This window comes from Lactuca saligna, chromosome 4, assembly GCF_052625555.1.
Source record: "Lactuca saligna cultivar CGN05327 chromosome 4, ASM5262555v1, whole genome shotgun sequence".
Taxonomy (NCBI): Eukaryota; Viridiplantae; Streptophyta; class Magnoliopsida; order Asterales; family Asteraceae; genus Lactuca; species Lactuca saligna.
Genome location: NC_136420.1, coordinates 327,418,048 through 327,443,926, shown reverse-complemented (window position 1 = coordinate 327,443,926; position 25,879 = coordinate 327,418,048).

Sequence of the window (25,879 nt, the reverse complement as noted above, 5' to 3'; positions counted from 1 at the left end):
CCATATGATATCTAGAATGGAGGAATATATGATCCCTTATTTAATGGACAAGTCATTGACAAAGGTCAGCGTTTATCGACAAGATCAGAGTTCGACAGAAGCTTTTGAGAGCTACGATTGCCAGTTGGTTCCTGAAGTCATACGCAATAATAGTTTTAGACTTATCCAAGTGGGAGACTGTTGGATTAATGTCTAAGTCCATAACTATAATTGGTAAGACTTGACCCGACCCGGCATGGTCCATTTGGGTTGCATGGCATCATGCACTTGGATATACTATAATGAGAGAAATAAGACACTTATGGTTATTAATATATTATAAGTTCTAGTATATTAATAATAAGAATAATAAGATTATTTAATTAGTATTGATCAAGAATTAATCTAGGATTAATTAAGTGATCAAAAGAAGACTAATTAAATATATGGGTTGATTGTGTAAATCATCCATACTTGTATAGTGGGCTAATGCTCCATGGATTATCTAGTTGGGCCAAAACCCATATGATGCTCCATGGATGCTCCATGGTGTATTTGAACCCATGGATCCAAGGAAATGGAAAGTCATGACAATTGGGGTTTGCCCTAATTGTAACACTATATAAAGATATTATTCTTGACAAAATCGGCACTAGTATTATTCTAGAGAGGGCTAGCCGATTTCATGAAGTGTAGAATTCTCTCAAGTTATTCCAAGTGCTTATGGTGTTGTGTGAACCATTTGAGGTGTCACACTTGGGGCACTAAGCACTCAAGCTTCATGAAGACAAGCACTATCAAAGAGGTATGTATTCTATCTTGTTATATCCATTATTTTGTATGCTAGATTAGGATAATACCTTGGATGTTCATATTTGCATGTATAATAGAGAAAACATAGATCCAAGGTATTTAGGGTTGCATGTACACTTAGGAGTGTTAGAATGCTCATAACCCAACAAGTGGGACTCTGAGTGATGGGAGTTAGCCATTAGGTGAATACATCACGTCACATGTGGTCAGGGTTGGATAATCTCAGAGTTCCGAATTTGTCCCTACTGCACAACTCTTGTTTGAGTCTAACCATTGTAGGGATGAGTCTTGTACTTGAAGGATTATCTGAGCCTCATTGCATGTGATGGTATTCAGGTGGTGGTCAATTGGCATTGCAAGGAGGCCTTCAGCAGTCGAGGACTAGTTTGGGTGGAGTCAAAGGTTTCCCTAGGGCAAGCCTAGGATGTGAGTAGCAAAAGTCAGGAGCAGTAGAGTGACTTGGTGGAGTCGAGGCGGTTCTTGAGGAAAGTACGGATAGATGTGGAATGTAGTATGGGCCCGTACTACTGAAAGTAGAGGATCCGTACTTGAATCAAGGAAGGCTGAGATGAGACCGGGAAACTTGTAGTAGCAGCGATCCCTTGAGATATTTTAGTGTACTGGCATTTGCCATGATATGTTTTCAGAATGGTGATTTTGCGACCTAGGCCAGCAGCCAGCAGTTCAGGTGCTGGAGAGGGATCAGGATCAGGCTCGGGAGCCGAGCATCTAGATGAGCAAACCAAATAGTTCTTCACTTTAGAGGTGACCCGTATCATTCTTGAGCAGACTCTAGTGATCTTTGGTTCGATCAAGGAGGGTATACTAGAGTTGATGGAGGAGAGACTAGGCACATTTCGTGATGAGGTGGCAGCCATGATGGGGTCGCACACGCTTACGGTCAGGGAGTTCCAGGCATGTGGAGCTCCAGATTATCATGGGGCGTGGGACCCTATAGCGATTACTAGATGATTGGCGAATATGGCCAATGCTTTCCGCACAAGCAAATGTCCCGAGGGGGACAAGGTCAAATTGTGATCCTGTCTTCTGAAGGAAAGGGCACGGGATTGGTGGGATGAGGTTGGACATGTCATTGGAGATGACGCAACTTTGGATGCTATGACATGGGATGACTTTACTTCCAAGTTCAAAGCTGAGTTTGCACCGGTTATTAAGGTGCAGCAGTTAGCCATGGAATTTCAGGACCTCACCCAGACTACAGAGACGGTGGCGGAGATTACCGCCAAGTTCAGGGAAAGGGTGCTTCTCGTTCCTCAGTACGTAGTTGATGAGGAAATGAAGAAGGCCGGTTATCTTGAGATGATGCGGAGTGACATCCTCCAGTTTATGAGTCGGTCCAACTATAAAACACTGGATGACATGATTGTTAGGGATCGAGAAAGAGGGATTGACTTTGAGATGGAGATAAAAAGGAATCCAGAGGCGGCTTCGGGTTCAGGGAGTTCAGGCAAAAAGCCCAAGGTTTCAGATCACAGATCCAGGAGTCAGCAGAGCCATGGTTAGTATGGAAAGTGTGGTAGATTGCACGATGGGGCGTGCAAGGTAGGGAGTTCCGGCTGCTACAAGTGCGGTCGGACTGCGCTTATGAGCAGAGATTGTACAGCCACTACTACCGCCATTGCGGCATCAGACCTAATTTGCTTCCAGTGCAATCAAAGGGGACATAAAAAGTCCCAGTGTCCGAGTTTAGCTACTGCGGGGAAGGTGTCAGCACCTGCTCCTACTACTTTGAGGATTACAGATGGCCTTCAGGGCCAAGTTGAGATGCCGGTGGCGAAGAGTAGGGCTTTTCAGATGACAGTAGAGGAGGTGCGAACGACTCCTGACGTGGTGATTGGTATGTATTTTTCCCTTATCACTGCATTTATTATTGATTGTTTCTTATGGTTATATGTTTTGTATAAGGTAATTATCAGTGAATGACATTTCAGCCACAATATTGTTTGATTCGGGGGCTACCCGATCATTCGTCTCTCTTGCGCTTACCAAGAGGTTTAGTAGAGCTCCAGGGGAGCTAGATTGCCTACTTGAGGTTGAGATAGCAGCTGACAGGACCATTAGGTGGCGAGAGTACACAGAGGATGTTCTCTATAGTTATTCGATGAGCAATTTCCGGTGGACTTGGTCCCTATTCCCCTGCGAGGGAATAAGGTCATAGTAGGCATGGATTGGCTAAGCCCCAATGGGGCGGTGATAGATTGTAAGCTGCAGTTAGTGAGGGTTCGCACTCCTAGTTGGGGAGAGTTAGTGATTCAGGGCGAGAGGCCACAACGCAGACCAGTTCTGTGTTCAGCAGGGAGAGCGAGGTGCTATTTCCAGTAGGGTTGACCGGCTATATTTGTTGGAATAGTGTCTAAGGCTGCAATTATATTAGGCAAGTATTTGATCCGGTTGTGCATGGTCCTTTTGGGTTGCCTTCACCAGAGCAACTTGATGGATGATTTGTTAAGAGGGAGTAAATATTATAAGGAATAATATTTGGTTATTTGATTAATATAAGTCATAGATTAATTGGAATTAATTTGGTGACTTAAAGAAATTAATTAAATAAGAGGGTATAAACTGTCAATTGTTTGATAGTTACACTTTAGACTATAAATCCTTATCCAAGATAGGTTGGACGATTTCTAGGGCTTGGATAAGCCAAAATCGTCCATAGGGTTATCAAGGAAAGGATATGGATCAACTTAAAAGTCTAAGTTATCCAATTAGGGTTAAAGCTGTAATCCTTAAGGAGTCTACAAGTATAAATAGACCCTACGAGTGAGGGAATTCGACACACCATAAAAACGTAGAGATACTTTGGCCGAATTCCTCCCCTCTCCTCTCTCTTAAATCATCCTTCTTGCTATTGGTGTTTGTAAGCCATTAGAGGAGTGACATTTGTGACTCTAGAAGCTCCAAGACAACAAGATCAACAAGGAATTCAAAGGTATGGTTCTAGATCTATTACAATGTTGTTATTTAACCTAATTAGCCATTAGAAGTCTTGGATTCAAAGCATGTTTAATTAGAAAGCCTAGATCCAAGCATTAGGGTTTTTCATGCGCACATAGGAAAGTTCTTATGGCTAAAACCCATCAGTGGTATCAGAGCCTAGCTTGGTTTTCTTTAAATTGTTGCTTGATTAACTGAAACAAACCTGCAAAATTCAATTTTTGGGTTTTTGAGTCATGGACTCGGCGAGTTCCAAAGTGGACTCGGTGAGTAGGCCTGACTCGGCGAGTCCCTTTGTGTACTCGGCGAGTCCGGGCGTCAGGATTAGGCAAAACCGGGATTTTTTCATGTTTATCTTATGGAAAGTTACCTTAATCATATTAGATCAACCCTAATCCGTTTTTTTGATATATATGACTATAATCTTGATCTAATTAAAGATATTTATCATCTAATAAAATATTTAATTTACTTATATGATAATTGATTAATTATTTTGATAATTATCTTAAAAGAAATCTTGGATAAATCAAATAAAGATAATTAGGACATTAATTGTTAATTGGAATTATTTGTTATTTGATCCTCTATGTTTTAAATGTTTAAAACTTGCCCTCAAGTTTTGAAATTTATATTTGTGATTAAAAGTTTTAATTTAGACAACTTAAATTTCAAACCCTACGTTTTAAAAGGTTTAAAACACAACCTTATACTAATATGATATTACTAGAATAATATATATATATATATATATATATATATATATATATATATATATATATATATATATATATAACTAAATGCTAGTCTTACCGTTAGTAGGCCTCATTCATGAAGCCGATCTATAAGGTGGGTATAAGGTTGCGGCCTATAGAATGGCGCTTAATGGGTGTACACTCACACCCACCGCTTGCTTGATTGGTGGAGGGTCGTTAGCCGAACGGGTAGGATAGGGCAACCTCATCCTCTCATTAAAAGTATAATAAGAAATACAAAGTAACTACACGTTTTAAAAATTTCCCAATCTTAGTTACTTTAGGAAAAGTGAATTGATGCAATCCCATGAAATTACACTTTGCACCCTTGCTAAGAAGTTAGTGGAGCGTGTGTGGTTTACCGGCACACTAATTGGTTCTAAGCAAAGGTGGCAAAGGGTGATTCATTGTTTATCATAGTTCGATGGAGCGTGTGTGGTTTACCAGCACATCGAATAGGTGATCGTTACAATGAAGGCACCATGTGAATTTGCATGGTAATTCACACCCGCTTTGTGATCCTTGGCATCCCAGTCACAAACAAGAGGGGCATATCGAGATTTAAACATGCCATTGAATAGTTTCAATGAATCTCATCTGAACCTAGGAATTCTCAATACACTTAGGACTAATAGTCTAGGTTTTGTAATGGAGAATTAGTGAATCGTCATTCACTTACCTTCAATTTATTTTCATGTTAGATTACGGCATCCCTTTTCTAATATGTAAATGTTATTGTTGGATCCTAACCCTAATTTTTCTTATTGGGTGATAATTAGGGATTCTTATTCTAATCTATCTTTGTCCTTTCTATAGATGTCAAACGCAAACAACGCTGCTGCTAGTTCTTTCACGTTGATGAGCCTTTGCCAAAAGGTCACCTTCGATGGAACGAACTTTAGTGAATGAATAAGATACATTCGCACCATTGCTCGCTATGAGGATAAGGAGTATGTCCTCGATGAAAAGCTTGAGAAGATCAACCCCGAAATTGCTACTCCGGACGAAATCATCGCTTTTGAGACTCATGAGCAAGATGCAACGAAGGTACATTGCATCATGATTGCCACCATGAACTCCGAATTCCAAAAGTCCTACGAGGACATGTATCCATACGAGATGCATCAAGACTTGTTGGAGAGATACCACCAAAACGCAAGACAAGAGCGTTATGAGATTTTCACTAACATGATCTCCGCTAAGATGGGTCATGGAGAATCTCTTACCGTGCACCTGCAAAAGATGCAAAGGTATGTCGATCGCCTTCGCAAGTTAAATGTTGACTTTGGGGAAGACTTGGCGATCGACATGGTGCTTCACTCTTTGCCTCCGATGTACAACCAATTTAGGATGACCTACCACATGAACAAAGAGGAGGTCACCCTAAGCAAACTCCAAGGTCTTTTGAGAGTCGCTGAGAGCAACTTCAAAGACAAGTTTGTTGCACCTACTCCCAATCCGTCTGCTGCTCCTGTCTTGGCAATTGGTCAAGGAAATGGAAAGAAGAGGAAGGCTTCATCAAAGAACTATCGCAAGGTTAAAGCCCGAGATGGTGCCTCTTCTAGTGAGACCAAAGTTGATCCCTCTAAGCCCTATCCTAACCCGAAGGAGGCAGAGTGCCACCACTGCCACAAGATAGGACATTGGAAAAGAAGCTGCCCAGAATACCTGCAAGCAATCAAAGAAGGAAAGATCAAGCCATCTTTCGCAGGTATATACACAATTAAATCTAACGATTCTAATCATGCTATTTCTTGGGTTCTTGACACCGGGTGTGGTTATCACATTTGTTCAAATGTGCAGGGACTAAGAAGAAGTAGGGATGTGGAGCAAGGAAGGATCAATATAATCATGGGGAACAGAAGATCGTCGCCTGTTACCAAGATTGGAGTGTATTCTTTAGTGCTTAGGAATAATTTATGTTTAGATTTGAACAATTGTTGCTATTCGCCAGAAATGGCTAGAAACATCATTTCATTTCATGGTTTATATAGACAAGGATTTAGATTTTCTTTTAATAATGAGAATGGTTCTATTATGGCTTATCTAAATAGTGTCTTTTACTTTGAAGCTATACGATGTAATGGAATATATGAAACTGTTATGATTGTTGATAACTTAGGAAATGATGTTTTGAATATTGATTCTTCCACTAGTATGGATAAAGCATCCTTGTGGCATTGCCGTCTTGGACATGTCAACAAGAAACGCATAGCCCAACTCCAAAAGGATGGAGTGTTGGAGTCATTCGACCTTAGGGAAGATGACACATGCGAGTCTTGTTTACTTGGAAAGATGACTAAGTCACCCTTCACGAATACTTGTGAAAGGGGTGAGGGGCTATTGGACCTAATACATACCGATGTATGTGGACCCTTTAGATCAACCACGAAGGATGGGAACCGCTTCTATGTGACTTTTACCGATGATTATAGTATATATGGGTATATCTATTTAATCAAGCAAAAGTCAGAAACCTTTGAAAAGTTCAAAGAGTTCAAGAATGAAGTGGAGAATCAATTGGGCAGGAAAATCAAGATGCTTCGATCCGATCGAGGAGGAGAGTACTTAAAGTCTTGAATTCCACGATTATCTCAAGGAGTGTGAAATAGTTTCGCAATTGACGCCTCCTAGGACACCGCAGTTGAATGGTGTGGCAGAAAGGCGTAATCGAACCTTATTAGATATGGTTCGCTCTATGATGAGTCGTGCTTCACTACCTATCTTCTTTTGGGGGTATGCCTTAGAGACTGCCGCCCATATCCTTAACCAAGTCCCTACTAAGAAGGTTGCCAAAACACCTCACGAGATGTGGACGGGGAAAGCTCCCTCGTTGGCACATATCAAGGTTTGGGGTTGCGAGGCTTTCGTAAGACGAGATACTCACGACAAGCTTGAACCTCGAAGTGAGCAATGTATTTTCATCGGCTACCCGCAGACATCCTTTGGATATCTCTTCTATAGACCGAAAGACAATGTTGTCTTTGTTGCGAGGAGAGGAGTTTTCCGAGAGCGAGAACTCATAAGCCAAGGAGACAGTGGGAGGCAAATCGAACTTGAAGAGATTCAAGAGTCGATAGATGAAGGAACCTCTACCGCTGGCATTCAACCCGAGGAGGAAACTCCGGTTGAACCGATTGACGAATCCTTACCTCTTAGACGTTCCGATAGAGTTAGAGTTCATCCCCAGTTTTATGGTTTTCATATTACTACCGAAGGGGACACGTATATTAGTGATGGTACACTAGTAAATCTTGATGAACCTAATGGCTATAAGGAAGCCATGGCAGGCCCGGAGTCTGCGAAATGGAAAGAGGCAATGGATAGCGAGATCCAATCCATGTACGATAACCAAGTTTGGAATTTGGTTGATTATGTGCCCGGACGTAAGACCGTTGGGTGCAAGTGGATCTTCAAGAAGAAGACCGACATGGATGGGAAAGTACACACATATAAAGCGCGATTGGTTGCGAAGGGCTTTACTCAAACTCCAGGAGTTGACTATGATGAGACCTTCTCACCAGTTGCGAAGATTAAATCTATTAGAGTGATGCTAGCAATTGCCACATTTCATGATTATGAAATTTGGCAAATGGATGTCAAGACCGCCTTCCTTAATGGAAAGTTGGCTGAGGATGTTTACATGGCTCAGCCAGAGGGATTTGTGGATCCGAAGCATCCAAATAGAGTGTGTAAGCTTGAGAAGTCCATTTATGGACTTAAGCAAGCGTCTCGCAGATGGAATCTTTGCTTCGATGAGAAAGTCAAAGAGTTTGGATTTGTACGAAGCGAAGACGAATCTTGTGTATATGTCAAAGCCAGTGGGAGTATAGTAAGCTTCCTCGTTCTATATGTCGATGACATATTACTCATAGGAAATGACATCCCAACTCTGAAGGAAGTCAAGTCCTGGCTCGGGAAGTGTTTTGCTATGAAGGACCTCGGAGAGGCTTCTTACATTTTGGGAATAAGGATAGTAAGAGAAAGAAGTAAGAGACTAATTGGACTTAGTCAGAATACTTACTTAGAGAAGGTACTAAAACGTTTTAGTATGGAAAACTCAAAGAAGGGAGAACTACCGATACAAGGAAATGCCAAGTTGAGTAAGACTCAAAGTCCGAGTACTGAAGCTGAAATAGCAGAAATGAGTCGAATACCATATGATTCCGCAGTTGGCTCAATCATGTACGCTATGACTTGTACTCGCCCTGATGTAGCCTTCGCTTTGAGCATGGTTAGCAGATATCAAGGGAACCCTGGCAAAGAACATTGGATTGCGGTGAAGAACATCCTTAAGTACCTTCGGAGGACGAAAGAATGGTTCTTAGTCCTTGGAGGGAGTGATGACTTGAAGGTGAGAGGGTATAGTGATGCCAGTTTTCAGACCGATAGGGACAACTACCGTTCGCAGTCGGGCTGGGTCTTTACCCTAAACGGAGGAGCAGTAACTTGGAAGAGTTCCAAGCAAGAAACTGTAGCTAATTCAACGTGCGAATCAGAGTACATCGCAGCGAGCGAAGCGTCGAAGGAGGCGATATGGCTAAAGAACTTCATTGGTGATCTTGGAGTTGTGCCTGCCATAAAGGAGCCGATGGAGATTTTCTGTGATAACGAAGGTGCGGTTGCCTTGACCAAGGAACCGAGGGATCATGGTAGATCTCAACATATCGACAAAAAATATCACTTCATTAGACATCGTGTAGAAGAAGGATAACTCATAGTTAAGAGGATATCATCAGAAGATAACCCAGCAGATCCGCTTACGAAGGGACTGAGTAGGGTTAAGCACTTGCAGCATGCTAGGAGTATTGGGCTGAAAGATGATATTAGTATAGATTAGATAGTATTTAGAAATGTATAATAGATAAATGTAATTAACATTTGATGATTAAATAAAGGATTTTTATTTATAAGTAAAGTTACTGTCATATGTTAATTGTTTAACTATTGTTTCACTTTGCATGTTTTGACTTCCAGAATAATTGAATTTATTAGGAATAATCGAATTATTCAAATTGTCCACAATCGTTCATATGTTGGAAGTAGATATGAATGAAGATTGTCATGAATTGGTGTGTAGATTGTCTAAATGGTGTTAGACATAGCAAAGGGTTGCTGCAACGTTCATGAGTGCTTATGAACCGGTTTTGAGCATTGGAACAAACCCGCGCTTGCTGGAATCACCTTATGGAATACGATATAAAAGGTGATCGCAAGACGATAATATCATATAGTCTTAAAACCTAGATATATGGTTTATTATTTGTTAATTGATTGTACATTGATAATGTGAAAACGCATCAGTAACTTGGTGTTATAAAACACATTGTTGTGTATAGTTGGTTAATGAATAAGTAAATGCATATAAGTCGAAGTTTATCTGTAAATTTTATCCTAAGAGGGTAGAAGAGATATCTTGGCCACTCGATGATTTGATTTGACTTATGTGTCGGGCCCGGTCAGAACTAAATTGATGTGTTTGATTAAGTTCTATGTCGAATAAATCGGAGATCGAGAAATCAAATGCTAGACTAACCATTCCATAGGATTGTCAGCATGATATCTAACAGAGGACTGTACGATCCCTTATCTAAAGGACAAGATTGATTAGATCAGAGTTTGATAGCGTCTTTGAGAGCTACGATTGCAAACCGAATTGTACTTGTATAGCTACTAGACTTATCCAAGTGGGAGACTGTTGGAATAGTGTCTAAGGCTGCAACTATATTAGGCAAGTATTTGATCCAGTTGTGCATGGTCCTTTTGGGTTGCCTTCACCAGAGCAACTTGATGGATGATTTGTTAAGAGAGAGTAAATATTATAAGGAATAATATTTGGTTATTTAATTAATATAAGTCATAGATTAATTGGAATTAATTTGGTGACTTAAAGAGATTAATTAAATAAGAGGGTATAAACTGTCAATTATTTGATAGTTACACTTTAGACTATAAATCCTTATCCAAGATAGGTTGGACGATTTCTAGGGCTTGGATAAGCCAAAATCGTCCATAGGGTTATCAAGGAAAGGATATGGATCAACTTAAAAGTCTAAGTCATCCAATTAGGGTTAAAGCTGTAATCCTTAAGGAGTCTACAAGTATAAATAGACCCTAGGGGTGAGGGAATTCGACACACCATAAAAAAGTAGAGATACTCTGGCTGAATTCCTCCCCTCTCCTCTCTCCTAAATCATCCTTCTTGCTATTGGTGTTTGTAAGCCATTAGAGGAGTGACATTTGTGACTCTAGAATCTCCGAGACAACAAGATCAACAAGGAATTCAAAGGTATGGTTCTAGATCTATTAAAATGTTGTTATTTAACCTAATTAGCCATTAGAAGTCTTGGATTCAAAGCATGTTTAATTAGAAAGCCTAGATCCAAGCATTAGGGTTTTGCATGCGCACATAGGAAAGTTCTTATGGCTAAAACCCATCAATATTGCCTATGATTTAGATGCCCAGGAGAAGGGCAAGACGACAATTGATGATGTTCCGGTAGTGCGAGACTACCCAGATGTATTTCTAGAGGATTTTCCTAGAATACCTCCTGAGAGACAGGTCGAGTTCAGGATTGACCTGGTCCCTGGTGCGGCTTTGATAGCTATGGCACCGTATCGGTTGGCTCCCCCAGAGATGCAGGAGTTGTCTACGCAGCTGCATGAGCTGCTAGACAAGGGTTTTATCAGGCCGAGCAGTTCGCCCTGGGGAGCACCGATTTTGTTCGTGAAGAAGAAGGACGGGTCGTGCCGTATGTGTATAGACTATCGGGAGTTGAATAAGGTAACGGTGAAGAACCGTTACCCACTCCCGAGGATAGATGATTTGTTTGATCAGATGCAGGGAGCATCTTGGTTTTTCAAGATCGATTTACCCTTCGGGTATCATCAGATGCGATTCAGGGATGTGGATGTGCAGAAGACTACTTTCAGGACCCGGTATGGTCATTATGAGTTCGTGGTAATGCCGTTTGGGCTCACCAACACTCCAGCAGTGTTCATGGATCTCATGAACCGCATTTGTCGGCCGTTGTTGGATCGGTCGGTGATAGTATTCATTGATGACATCTTGGTTTATTCCAAGACTCAGGAGCAGCATGAGGAGCACCTGAGGGAAGTGTTGGAGATTCTGAGGAGGGAGAGACTTTTCGCAAAGTTCTCCAAGTACGAGTTCTGGTTGCACGAGATGAAATTCCTTGGGAACCTCGTCAATCAGAAGGGTATTCTGGTAGATCTGGCTAAGATAGAGGCCATGATGCAGTGGGAGGTCCCGAAGTCTCCATCTGAGATTCGGAGCTTCCTAGGTTTGGCAGGGTACTACAGGAGATTCATCTAGGATTTCTCCAAGGTAGCTGTACCGCTCACCCCAACTGACTAAGAAGTCAGTGGTGTTTCGCTGGGGGCCTGAGCAGCGGGCAACATTCGAGACCCTCAGGCAGAGATTGTGTGAGGCACCGATCCTTACCTTGCGAGAGGGAGTAGAGGATTTTGCAGTATACTGTGATGCTTCGATCACATGTATGGGAGCAGCGTTGATACAATGAGGCCGTGTGATAACTTACGCCTCGAGACAGTTGAAGCCTCATGAGGCTAACTATCCTACGCATGATTTAGAGTTGGGAGGCGGTGGTGTTTGCTCTCAAGATTTGGAGGCATTACCTTTATGGGGTCCGTTGTACCATCTACACGGATCATAAGAGTCTGAGGTATCTCATGGATCAGCCGAATCTTAACATGAGGCAGCAGCGGTGGTTAGATGTGGTAAAGGATTATGATTGTGAGATCCTTTATCACCTAGGGAAGGCCAACATAGTAGCCGACGCCTTGAGCCATAAGGCGGCAGTGGTCGCGATCAGGGACATATGTTTGAGGATGAAAATGATTACTCCATTGTTAGAGCAGATCAGAGAGGCTCAAGTCGAGGGCCTCAAGGAGGAGAGGCAGAAGTGTGAGAGGATTGTGGGCCGAGTAGCTTCCTTCGACTATGATAGTCGAGGATTGTTGACCCTTCATAGGAGAGTTTGGGTACCGTACTGGGGCGGAGTACGACAAGTACTGATGGACAAGGCTCATAAGTCTTGATTTTCCATCCATCTAGGGGCAACGAAGATGTATAAGGAGCTTCGACCCGACTATTGGTGGCCCTGCATGAAGCGAGATGTCGCCTAGTATGTGGAGACGTGTCTGACCTGCAGGAAGGTTATGGCGGAGCACCAGAGGCCGCACGGTAAGATGCAGTCGTTAGACATTCCAGTGTGAAAATGGGAAGACATCACCATGGATTTTGTCACTAAGATCCCCAGGACCGCACGTGGATTGGATTCGATTTAGGTTATAGTGGATCGGTTGATGAAGGGTGCTCATTTTATATCGATCCAAGAGAGCATATCGACAGAGAAGCTAGCTGATATTTATGTGCGAGAGGTTGTGGCACGTCTTGGGGTGCATGTTTCAGTGGTGTCAGATCGAGATTTCCGTTTTACTTCCAGATTCTGGAAGTGGTTTCATGATGAGATGGGTACTCGTCTCCATTTCAGCACCGCTTTCCACCCTCAGATGGACGGGTAGAGCGAGAGGACGATTCAGATTCTTAAGGACATGCTCCAGGCATGTGTCCTAGATTTCGGTGGTAGTTGGGATACGTATCTTTTGTTAGCGGAATTTTCGTATAACAACAGTTATCATGTGAGTATTGACCGCCCTCCCTTCGAGATTCTCTATGGGAGGAAGTGCAGGACCTCGATTTGTTAGGGTGAGGTTGGTCAGCGTGTCATCGGGAGCACAGAAGTGGTACTCAAGACGACAAAGTTGATCCAGCAGGTTCGTAGTAGACTGCAGACTGCGCAGAGTCGGAAGAAGAGTTACACCGATAGGAGGCGATCAAACTTGGAGTTACAGGTAGGCGACATGGTCCTCCTGAAGGTATAACCCTGGAAGGGAGTCATCAGGTTTCGGAAGAGGGGCAAGCTGGGCCCCATGTTCATCGGTCATTTCAGAGTTTTGGTTCGGGTGGGTGATATTGCTATATTTATACTTATTTTTAGGCAATATTTAAGTACACTTTTATTAAAAAGTCGGTAATTTGTTTAGAATAATGGTACTTATGAGCTTAAATGTTGTTTATAGCAAAAAAAGAAGACATTTTGAAGAAAAGGGGACTGAAAATGTTAAAGAAAGAAACTTTGGGAATTAGAAGAGTAAAAGTGAAGTAAATCTGGAGAAAAGGTTATTCACGATGTGAGAATTAAAGGATTCACGACGTGAATCAATGGTTCTAGAAGATATGTACGCGGGTGAAGAAATCCTTGACGGGCACGGTTATCTACTACTCACGACGTGAATTTATGATTATTCACGACGTGAATTTATGGATAACAACAATTATATAGATCCTTGACCTTGACGAATAGAGGGACTTTTGGCAGAAGAAAAGGAGTTCCAGGAGACGTTTCAGAGCAAAAGAAAGGTCCTGGAAGAGGGATTTCAACACCAAAAGAAGTAAAGTTTTATATTTTAGTTAATTATGAACATGTCTTCCATTAGTTTTAGCTATGTTAGTTTAATTACTATGTTGCGCAGCTGAATCTGGCTACTCTTGCTTAGCTAGATGAAGCTTTGAACTTATGAATAGTTATATGTTTATGGATTAATTTGAGTTGGTAAGAATTGCTTGTGTTTGATTTGTATAACCTAGCATGTTATTATTTGTTTATCTAATTGCTAGATTGCATGATCTGTCTAGCTTAGTGACCATGAAACTGCATGAACTTGTTTACCTAATAATTTAGTGCACATTGAATTGTTAGAGCTAGGATTGACCAATCTTAGTTAGTAATTAGACTGAATAAATCTTAACTGTGCTAGAGAACGTGAATTGTGATTATAATTGCGTTTATACAACAAATCTTACATAGCATATTTACATTTATAATTAGTTATGTGTTTAATTATGTGTGAACATACATGGTTTGACATGAATTAGTTACTTATTGGTAAGATAGAACTAAATTACTAATATAACTAAAAACCAACTTAATAACCCATGATCATTAGCTAGCCATAAGGGAGAAGTGGATTCAACTAAGCAAGAGTGTGTTTTTATTTAATTTGATTTAAGTTCATCTGATCTTGCAAAATCAGATAAAACCCCTTATTAAATTTGTTAATAAATTAGGTTAATTTAATAGTAAGTAGATTAATTAGTAACACCGTTCCCTGTGATCGACACTCGACTTACCTAAGCTATACTGTAATCTGACTAGGTACACTGCCTATAAGTGCATAGTTAGTCTAAGTTTGTTAGGTTATAAATATTAAAATTAGTGGGTACTTTTGTGCACATCAAGTTTTTGTCGCCGTTGCCGGGGAACGGCGCAGATTATTAGTTTATTTAGTTGCATTAGATTAATTGTTTTTTTTGGAATAAAATCTGCAGAAAGTTTAATTGGTTATTTATTTTGCTAGCTTATCTTAGTTTAATTTTTTCTGTTTGTCACAGAGTTCACGACGTGAGATTTAGTACACTCACAACATGGGAGCGGTACAAGGGCTTACTTAGAAATTGCCCACAACATGACCTAAATGTGCAGCAAGAGATGTCAATCTTTTATGATGGGGTCAACGTGATGACGAGACAACTCCTTGATTCTCAAGGACCTTTGACAAAGAAAAATCCAAGGGAGGTCAAGGAGCTAATTGAAGAATTCGCAAAACACTCCCGCGAATACCACAACCCGAGGCAAGAAGGAATCAAAGGCGGAGGAGGGTCCCAAACTGAAGAAATAGCAGCGGTCATGGCCATGTTAAAAAATATGGACCGCAGGATAACACAGATGGACCAATCGATACATACCATAAGAGTGGGTTGCGAGAGATGTAGTGGTCCACACTTGACAAGGAACTGCAATGTAGATGATTATCGGAACAGAAATGCTCAAGTATGCTACTCTAGTGGGGATAAACTTGATGAGGACTGGAGGAAACTGAAGAAGGAGTGGCTGCCATATGAGGAGTATAAGAAGCAAAAAGAAGAGAAGTATAGGCAGACAGGTCGAGGCCTCTATCAAAAGGAGCAGCCACCAGCCGAGAAGAAACCCGACCTAGAGACCATTTTAATGAAGTTTATGGAAGCATCGGAAAAGCGACACGATGCCACTGATTCTGCTATTCTGGAACAACAAACTTTGATAAAGAATCAGCAAGCCTCCATCCATAACCTTGAAGTACAATTTGGTCAACTAGCAACTCTAGTTCATGAAAAATTGTCCCCGAAGAGTCCCGAAGTACAGAACCAATCTCATGTAATGGCCATAGACACCGAAGAAGAAGCTATCTCGGAGTTCCTGGAAGCATTGGACGAAGAACCACGGAAGCCCGATCAAAAGATGAAGAAGATCAAGCTCGAAAATTATGAAGCTGCTGAGTTCCAGAATTCACGACGTGAACCTTATATGTTCACGATGTGGGCCCATCATGAACAGAAAAATTCTGCAGTCAGTTCGGTTTATGAGCCGAATTTGCCTTTTCCTTCCCAAGCCACCCTTCGTCCACTGGAGAGAGAGCATAGAGACTTTGTCAAGCATGTGAAGGGGATCCCGATTAATACCCCCTTTGTCGAGTCCTTATCTAAAGCTCCCAAGAACCAGAATTTACTGCAAGACTTGATAGACACTTGAAGGCAATTAAAGAAGCAGTCTACAGTGATTCTAAGTGAACAAACTTCAAAAGTTGTGTTGGGAGAAACACCAGAAAAGATAAGGGATCCTGGACGCCTCACTCTTCCATGCGAGTTTGGGAATAAAACAAAGGTTAATGCTTTAGGCGATTCTGGGGCTAGCATTAATCTGATGCCTTTTTCATTTTATCAAAAATTGGAGATTCAGAAAATGAAGACTACAAAAATGAAGATTCACATGGCGAATCGTTCGGTGACACAACCCCGAGGCATAGTGGATGATATTTTAGTAAAAATTGGAAAATTTATTTTTCCAATAGACTTTGTAGTCTTGGACATGAAAGAAGATCCAGATGTACCGATAATCCTAGGTCGGCCATTGCTCAACACTGCTGGTGCCCTTGTTGATATCCGTGAGTCTAAGCTAACTTTGAGGGTTGGAGATGAACAAGAAGTCTTTGGGATAAAGGATGACTTTCAAGAAAATAAATAAGAGGTGTTCACAATTAATGAAGAGAATGAACTAGAAGAACTGGAAAAGCTTATGGAAGAAGAGATAAAGGTAGTTCATCAAGTCAAGAGGACAAAACCAAAGGCATCTGTTCCATATTTGATTGAAGTCATAGCTTACAAGAGCCTGCCTTCTTGGGTAAGCAAAGAGGATGAGGAAATAACAAGTGATGAAGAGGAGGTCACTTCAAGAGTAACAAGGCCGGTGGTGAAAGAAGAAGAGAATGACATAAAGTACAAGGAGGAAACCAAGGGCACAAAACGCAAGCTTGAAGAAAAGGAAAAAGCTAAAAAGGAGAATTCAAAGAAGGCATATAAAAGGTGAGTTCAAGCTTACAAAAGGCGGTTCAAGGAAAAAAAGATCTTGGTGGAGGACTCTTCCGAAGACTCAACGGAGGAGGCACGGAGTCCAGCTCAAGACTCCAAGACAAAAAAAAGAAGCGCTTCTCGGGAGGCAACCCGAGTTTGGTTTGAAATTTTTTCTCTTTCTTTTTGCATTTTAGTTTTGAAAACTTAGATCGAGTCATCCAACACTATTAGAACAAAATGTGGGGACCTTAAAACGGAAGTAGTAGTAATTAAGAACTTAGTTCAAACTCAAAAATTGATTATCCAGACTTTATTCACGACGTGAATAGTTAGCCGTTCATGACGTGAATTGTGAATGAACCGGACACATAATCCATGATATTAGTTAACCCATTAGACTAGCAAGCCCAAGATCAGTCCATGAGTACATGGCCCAAACTTAAGCCTAGCCACTATTCACAACGTGAATTGTATATAATTCACGATGTGAACGTTTAAAAGTACGGGGCCACATGTTAAGTCCCTAGAAACCAGCAAACCCTTTCATTTGTTTATTGTTCACGAAGTGGAAACAAAAATTGGTCCCCCTTGGTCCCCATTGCTGCGAATTTAGCCGACAATCCTACTAATTACCATTGTGCTTACGTAATACTTCCAACAAAGGTACTAATTATTGATTATTACATTTAATTTTTGGTTCTAGTAGAGGAACTTAGGGTTAGGGTTTGTTAAATGACGAAATCAATTCTTTACAGTTCGTAAATAACCTTGGAATGTTCATGCTAAGTGTTTGGAAGTGGTATAGGAGTAAAACCCAAGGATATTTTGACTGGATTTTCCCCGATTATGAAGATTCTGCCTTCTGCGGTTACGAACTCACGACATGAATCATACATGATTCACGACGTGAATTCTGGGGCTAATCAGAACTCATTTTTCTTCTACGTTTGATTTGTGGATATTTGTTTTGGCTGTTTCTTTTTCGTGTTTTTGCAGGAATGGCTCCAAGAAGAGAGGTTCCAGCTGGGGTTGCGAGTTTACACCCGTTTTACAATTTTCCCGCGATGACGGCCCGTGATGTTTTGACCCGTTGGAACAACATATTGGGATGGCTTTACAACAGGGAAATTACGGTTGCTCCAACAGTCAATTGGACAAGATTGAGGGAGGTAGGGCTCGTAGACCGGGTGGGCCCGTTCTTGACAAAGACATTTATTGGAGATGGCTATTCGTTCACCTGTTCTGGTTGGCAAAATCTGTTCCGGGTGCAAGAGCGGGTCTACAAGGAATTTTGTGTCGAGTTCTTCGCAACGGTGACGTTTCAGGAAACGATCCAAGATCCACATTGGCCACATGCGTTGGTATTTTGATTGGGGGGTGAGTAACGGGAGTGCAGCCTAGTTGAGTTTGCTTGGAGAGTGGGACTGTATGATCGACAGGAGGCTGTGACTCCCGAGTTTGGCATGTTTTTAGGAGGGGCTGCTAGAGGATATATGGAATGTGTCACGGGATATTCTTTTTGGCATAACATTGCCTCCGGGATGTTTAATTCCGGAGTATCTCCCGAGAGCAGTATTCGGTCCCCGATCCATCGTTTACTCCACTGGTTCGTTACCTTTTCCATCAACCATAAGAGGCATGGAGACAAAGTGACTAAGCAGAACTTTCTTTTTCTTATGGTGCATCTTACAGCCTGGTGTCTGTTGTAACATCCCGTATTTTCTAGCCCGTTTTCTGGCTGGGTCTGCCGCGAGTTCGCGCCCTGGGAGCCCTATTTGTGGTGGTCATTTTGTTACTCGTTTGACCCGTTCTTATCATCTGATTGTTCCTGATATTATTAGATCCATGACGTGTGTGGACGAGCATGAGTTTGGTATGGGATATTTGGAGACTATGCGGGTGGTCAAAAATTTTGGATCGCACTGGGGAATAGTTCCATCAGATGTTGAGGGTGAAGATGAGGATGATCAGCCAACCGATCAACCTGCACCAGAGCCGAGACCGAGGCGCAGGAACGTGAGAGGAAGGGGAGACCGCGGGCAGCCGATACACCCACCTGCTTCCATGGTTGGTGCACCTTTTGGGGGTGATATGGCTGGTTACTTTGACCAGTTATCGTTGAGTGTGAATTGGATAGGCGGCACGATGGAAAATGTGGTTCAGCATCTTGGGGTGGAGCAGCCGTCTCATTTAAGGTATCATTACCCGATTTGCCCACGATGGTCGGAGTATGGTGGTCGTGGAGGTGATGGAGCTGCTACCAGTGAAGCGCATGAAAATGAGGAGGATGATTGATCGTTATTTATTTTGTTTAATTTGTGTTTAGTTTGTTTTTTTTTTAGTTTGTTTTTAGTCTGTTTTTATGGGATTGTAAGAACTACTTTGAATATTTTGTTACTTTTATTCCTCGTTGTTGATTGTTTCTCAGAAATTGCTACGGAGTGCTTAGGAGGGATAGCGAGTTATGAATGTGTACGTTTTTAGCTGGGAGTGTTTAATTCCGAGAGTCGAGACCCATATTTTCAAAATAAGTTTGGGGTGAGTTAATGAAGTGGAGTGTCAGCGAATGAGTCATAAACTGATGACTTTGGAAGAGTCTAAATACATTAAGACATTAGAAGAAGGATTGAGCAATGTTTTCTACTTGTCCAGTTTTCACGACGTGAACATTTCTAATTCACGTCGTGAGTCAGTTATCAGGAGGTTCTCAGGATACGTTCAGTTTGATTTCACGTCGTGAATTATTCCACACTCACGTCGTGAATATTAGAGTTTTACGAGATTCAAGGCCCTTGACATTTTAATCTTCTATGGGTTGATGTTGTTCTTCTTATTAATATACTCAAGATTATTTTGACTCATTTTTTTTACCACCATGCAATGTGGCGTATGCTTTCCCACATTGGTCATTCTACTTTTGGAGACTTACACCATATTTGAAGATGATTGAAGGCTCGATTTCATGTTTTGCCGGTACACTCCTTATTTCGCGAGTTCCAGAATCAAGTTTCTATTTTTGGAAGTCCATATTCAAGATGCACGTTTCCCGCACTTTTAGAGATCTTCACGCCACTATCCCAGGGGAGTTTGTTCTTTTTTTCTCCCTTTTCTTTAAGTTTTTTTTTTACTTTGATGCATACAATGAGGATATTGTATGAAATAAGTGTGGGGTAGGGGTAGAAGAAGTAAATTGCTAGAAAATCATAGAATAGTAAAGATTGAAAATTTTGAAAATTTCAAATTTTTAATAATTGAATCTAGTAATAATGGTTTGAGCTATAATTTCTAGTATTATGCGGGATGATCCGATGAAAGTTCAAATGTTTAGTTGAGCCAATATACGTTATAGTGCATTTGTGGCTTTCCTTATTTTAGTGAAATCATGGAACAAAAACATAACCCCGCTCGGTTTGAAGGATGCAATATGTTTAACAGCCTGAACCTGAATTGTATCCAGGAAAATTATTATCATTAACCAATAAAGGTTGAGGTTGAGCGCCTCTGCTTAAGCATGTAGGTTTTGAGTGAAAAAAGAGAGGTACATGTAAAAAAGAAAAAAAAAGAGAGAGAGAGAGAGAGAGAGAGAGAGAGAGAGAGAATTACGAAGAAGTTTGAAGAATTTTGGAGCAAATAAAGTGAAGATCAAAAGATCAAAATTCCAAGAAATCCGAAAAGTTGAAGATACCAAGAAATCAAATCAAATAAGGTGGTGAATTCAAAGAAATCAAAGATCAAATGTCAAAGAATTGAAGAATTCCAAAAGAGCTCCATAGTGGTATCGAAGAGTTGTAATTCTAGATTATGTATGCTTAGGTTGTTCAACTAAAAATACCTTGAGGTTAGGAGGTTTTCTGCGGATGGATTCGGAGGGTTGCATAAAATGAGCATTGTTCGGAAAAATTGGGCAAGTGTTTATGAAGATTGTGAGTATTTAAAGTATGGGGGTACTTTAGGAAAATTTTAGACACAAATGCATGCGTTGAGGTCTTGGCATAATGGCTGAATTAGAGTCGGATTGTTCAATGTACTGTTAGTTTAAATTTGCTTGAGGGCAAGCAAAGCCTAAGTGTGGGGTATTTTGATATTGCTATATTTATACTTATTTTTAGGCAACATTTAAGTACATTTTTATTAAAAAGTCGGTAATTTGTTTAGAATAATGGTACTTATGAGCTTAAATGTTGTTTACAGCAAAAAAAGAAGACATTTTGAAGAAAAGGGGACTGAAAATGTTAAAGAAAGAAACTTTGGGAATTAGAAGAGTAAAAGTGAAGTAAATCTAGAGAAAAGGTTATTCACGACGTGAGAATTAAAGGATTCACGACGTGAATGAATGGTTCTAGAAGATATGTATGCGGGTGAAGAAATCCTTGACGGGCACGGTTATCTACTACTCACGACGTGAATTTATGATTATTCACGACGTGAATTTATGGATAACAGCAATTATATAGATCCTTGACCTTGACGAATAGAGGGACTTTTGGCAGAAGAAAAGGAGTTCCAGGAGACGTTTCAGAGCAAAAGAAAGGTCCTGGAAGAGGGATTTCAACACCAAAAGAAGTAAAGTTTTATATTTTAGTTAGTTATGAACATGTCTTCCATTAGTTTTAGCTGTGTTAGTTTAATTACTATGTTGAGCAGCTGAATCTAGCTACTCTTGCTTAGCTGGATGAAGCTTTGAAATTATGAATAGTTATATGTTTATGGATTAATTTGAGTTGGTAAGAATTGCTTGTGTTTGATTTGTATAACCTAGCATGTTATTATTTGTTTATCTAATTGCTAGATTGCATGATCTGTGTAGCTTAGTGACCATGAAACTGCATGAACTTGTTTACCTAATAATTTAGTGAACATTGAATTGTTAGAGCTAGGATTGACCAATCTTAGTTAGTAATTAGAATGAATAAATCTTAGCTGTGCTAGAGAACGTGAATTGTGACCATAATTGTGTTTATACAACAAATCTTACATAGCATATTTACATTCATAATCAGTTCTGTGTTTAATTATGTGTGAACATACATGGTTTGACATGAATTAGTTACTTATTGGTAAGATAGAACTAAATTACTAATATAACTAAAAACCAACTTAATAACCCATGATCATTAGCTAGCCATAAGGGAGAAGTGGATTCAACTAAGCAAGAGTGTGTTTTTATTTAATTTGATTTAAGTTCATCTGATCTTGCAAAATTAGATAAAACCCCTTATTAAATTTGTTAATAAATTAGGTTAATTTAATAGTAAGTAGATTAATTAGTAACACCGTTCCCGATGATCGACACCCGACTTACCTAAGCTATACTGTAATCTGACTAGGTACACTGCCTATAAGTGCATAGTTAGTCTAAGTTTGTTAGGTTATAAATATTAAAATTAGTGGGTACTTTTGTGCACATCAGTAGGTCGGGTCGCTTATCGATTGGATCTTCCGGCAGAGCTTAGCCAGATCCACAACACTTTCCATGTTTCCAAGTTGAGGAAGTGTTTGGTAGATGAGTCAGCAGTTGTACCCTTGGAGGATATTCAGGTTGATAGCAGCTTGAATTATATTAAGAGACCGGTTGCGGTTTTGGATCGAAAGAAGAAGACCTTGAGGAACAAGGTGGTTCGGCTGGTAAAGGTGCAGTGGCAGCATTGAAAAGGGTCTGAATGGACATGGGAGGCCGAGGAGGAGATGAGGGAGCACTACCCAGAGTTGTTTCCAGCTGCTGGAGCGACAGACTTCGAGGATGAAGTCTAAAATAAGTGGGGGAGAGTTGTAACACTTGGTTCCTAGTAAGTATTTTAACCTAAACATTTTTGCATTTTTTTGCTGGAACTTAGCGAGTTGCAGGTCCGACTCACCGAGTAGAGGTGACATATCAAGCACGTTTGAGTTGGCGACTTGATGAGTCCATATCCTGGACCCGGTGAGTCCGCCTATCTGGATGAAACCTGACTTCAAGGGTTTGCACCCTATTTAAACCCCCTTATTCACCCTAAGCTCGCCCCCTTCACTCTCAGAGCACCCTTTAATAAACCTTAACCCTCCCCTTTGTGATTTGAGTGTTTGTGTGCTTTTCCTTGAAGTTTGAAGAAGAGAAGGAAGGAAGGACCAAGGAGAAGGAGAAGAGCAAGGATTTAGAACTCAATCCAGAGTCCATTAAGGTATATTTCAGATCCTTTCTGTTGCCATGATGATTTTCTTTAGAAAACCCCATTTAAGCCATCTTTACCCATTTCCTAGCTTGATTGTAATATAGAGATCATATTGAGTGGAATGGCCTTTGAATCTAGCTAGGTTTGAGCTTCAAGAGCCCAAATCTACTGCCTTTATGGAGCCATATTACATGAAAGCCCAAGATCTACTCTTTTAGTGTGTTTTGAGCCTTAAATTCGTCATTGGTGTTTATCTACACATAAAGTTGGAAACTTTACATGTTAATCGAGCCCTAAGAACCCAAATCTATGGATGGAATGCATTGGGTTCAAGCAGAATTGAGTATATAGTGATTGCATGCATGCAACTCAGCGAGTCGTTCTTTGGACTCGGTGAGTCGGGTCGCGAGTCCTCGAGTTTTCCCCTCTATGTATTATGATGAGTGGAAACAGTGAGTTTTAGGGGGACTCAGTGAGTCGGAGATCGGACTCATCTATGGAGGGACTCGGCGAGTCCAAGGCAATCTTCATATCTCAAGAACAAACTCGATGAGTTGTTCGTACAACTCGGCGAGTCCCAGTAGGAGTGTTCATATGATGAAGGAGAACTCGACGAGTTGTTCATACAAGTCGGCGAGTAGGATGCAGATTGACTAAGTGTTTGAATCAAAGAGGAACTCGTCAAATCTATGCCAAACTCGACAAGTAGTAGCGAGCAGAATTGAGAAATGGAAGTAGGGACTCGACGAGTTGGTGGCCTAACTCGACGAATCAGGTCAACTGTATGTTGACTTTGACCAAGAGGCTAACTTTGATCAGGGGTAAAATAGTCATTTTACCCTTAGTATAGTTATCAGTATTTGATTGAGTGTACTTATGAAAAATGTAGCCGGGGTGAAACCAGAGCAGCAACAGATAGACTCCAGAGCAGTTCATTCAACAGCTAGACTACAAGGTGAGTTTTCCTTCTAGTAGGAACGGGTCTACGGCCATAATGCCGGCCCGTTTAGTTAGCAGTAGTTTTGTTCCTCGGTCCGATGCAGTAGTTAGATTGCTTGATGTCTTTGTGATTGAAGTATGTTTTGTATTATGTGTTCCGAACTTCGGTCCAGTGCAGTATACAATATATGTGCTTATGCTAGTTGATATATTTATGTTATGCCATGTGATGCTCAGTCAGTTTCCGGACTTTGGTCCGATGCAGGGGACAAGGTTCCAGTCAGTTCCCGATTTCGATCCGATGCAGCTAGTTCCGGACTTCGGTCCGATGCAGGGGACAAGGTCCCAGTTAGTTCCGAGCTTTGGTCCGATGTAGTTTCCGGCCGTCGGTTTGATGCAGTGGGCAAGGCCCTAGTTAGTTCCGGACTGCGGTCCGATGCAGTTTCCGAACTTTGGTCCGATGCAGTGGGCAAGGCCTAGTATGTGTTTATATGTTATTGTATGGTATGTCGTATTTTGGGGGAGCTCACTAATCTTCGTGCTTACAGTCTTATTTTTGGTTTCAGGTACTTCCGCAAGTAAAGGGAAGAGCTCGGGATGATGGCATCACACACACCACAGCTTTAGTTTTTGTCCTGGGAGTTGATTAGCTTTTCATTGACATGATTTGATACAGTCTTGATACAGTTTTCTTGTGATACTTTGTTATGGTTTTGATACATTGACATATGGGTTTTGTTCTATGGTATTGATCTAATGATTTTAGTAATGATTAAACAAAAAATTTTGGGTCGTATTTTGGGATGTTACAAGTTGGTATCAGAGCCTTGGTTTGAGGGATTCGGATACACTGTCGGGTGTGTCTGAACTCAAACTAAGGAAACGGTAAAAGATTTTCAAAGGAAAAAGATTTTCGAAAATGATTTTTTTTTTGAAAAAGAACTTAGATAGAAAAAGAGTTTTGATAAAGAGAAAAAGGTGTGGTGTGTGCGATCAGTCGAGCTCAAGTAAGTACTCCCAAATTACCCATACAAGTTTATGATTATCAGTTTTAGTTTCAGTAGAACAGCATGCTAGTATTGGACTAAGGGTCTAGGAGGGTGCCTTATGTGCCTGCTTTATGTGTTTTAGCATGATGAGAATTGCATGCTAGTAGTGAGTAGGAAGTAGTAGGATAGCCTGTGTAGGTTATGCCTGGTAGCATGAGCTTAGCATTGTATGCTTGTACAGTTTCTTGAGAATAGTTTGCATGAGTATGTTTCCTTTATCCGAATGTTGTTTGCTTTGTGCCTAGTGGGACTCTGAGTGATGGGAGTTATTCTTGATTAGATCTTCAAACTTTTCCAAGATCTTTAAAGACTCTCACTATCCTCTTGACATATAATATTCTCTTTTCAAGAACTATTCCTTGACATATAATATACTCAAGTACTCTCCCATCAGTTCAGATTAGAGAAACTTTTATCTTTCTGCCTAATTTGATTCTTCTCATTCATTCTGCCAATCATTGAAACATTTCCAATATTTCAGAATTACACTTAAACTTGTAAGTATAACCATATTTACTAAACTTTAGTAAATCATAATGAATAATCTTATAGATCTTTGTGGTGGACCTGACCAACGCGCAACCGAGTGTACCCAATCCTTTAGTCCTTCACTTGACTCATACATGCATGTGAGTAAGGACTTAGTCTTAATTTCCCAAAGATGAAAAATTCTCATTCATCATACAATACAACTTGCATGATTCCAAGTTTCTATCCAACTGAAACTTGGGTGATGAGAACCTT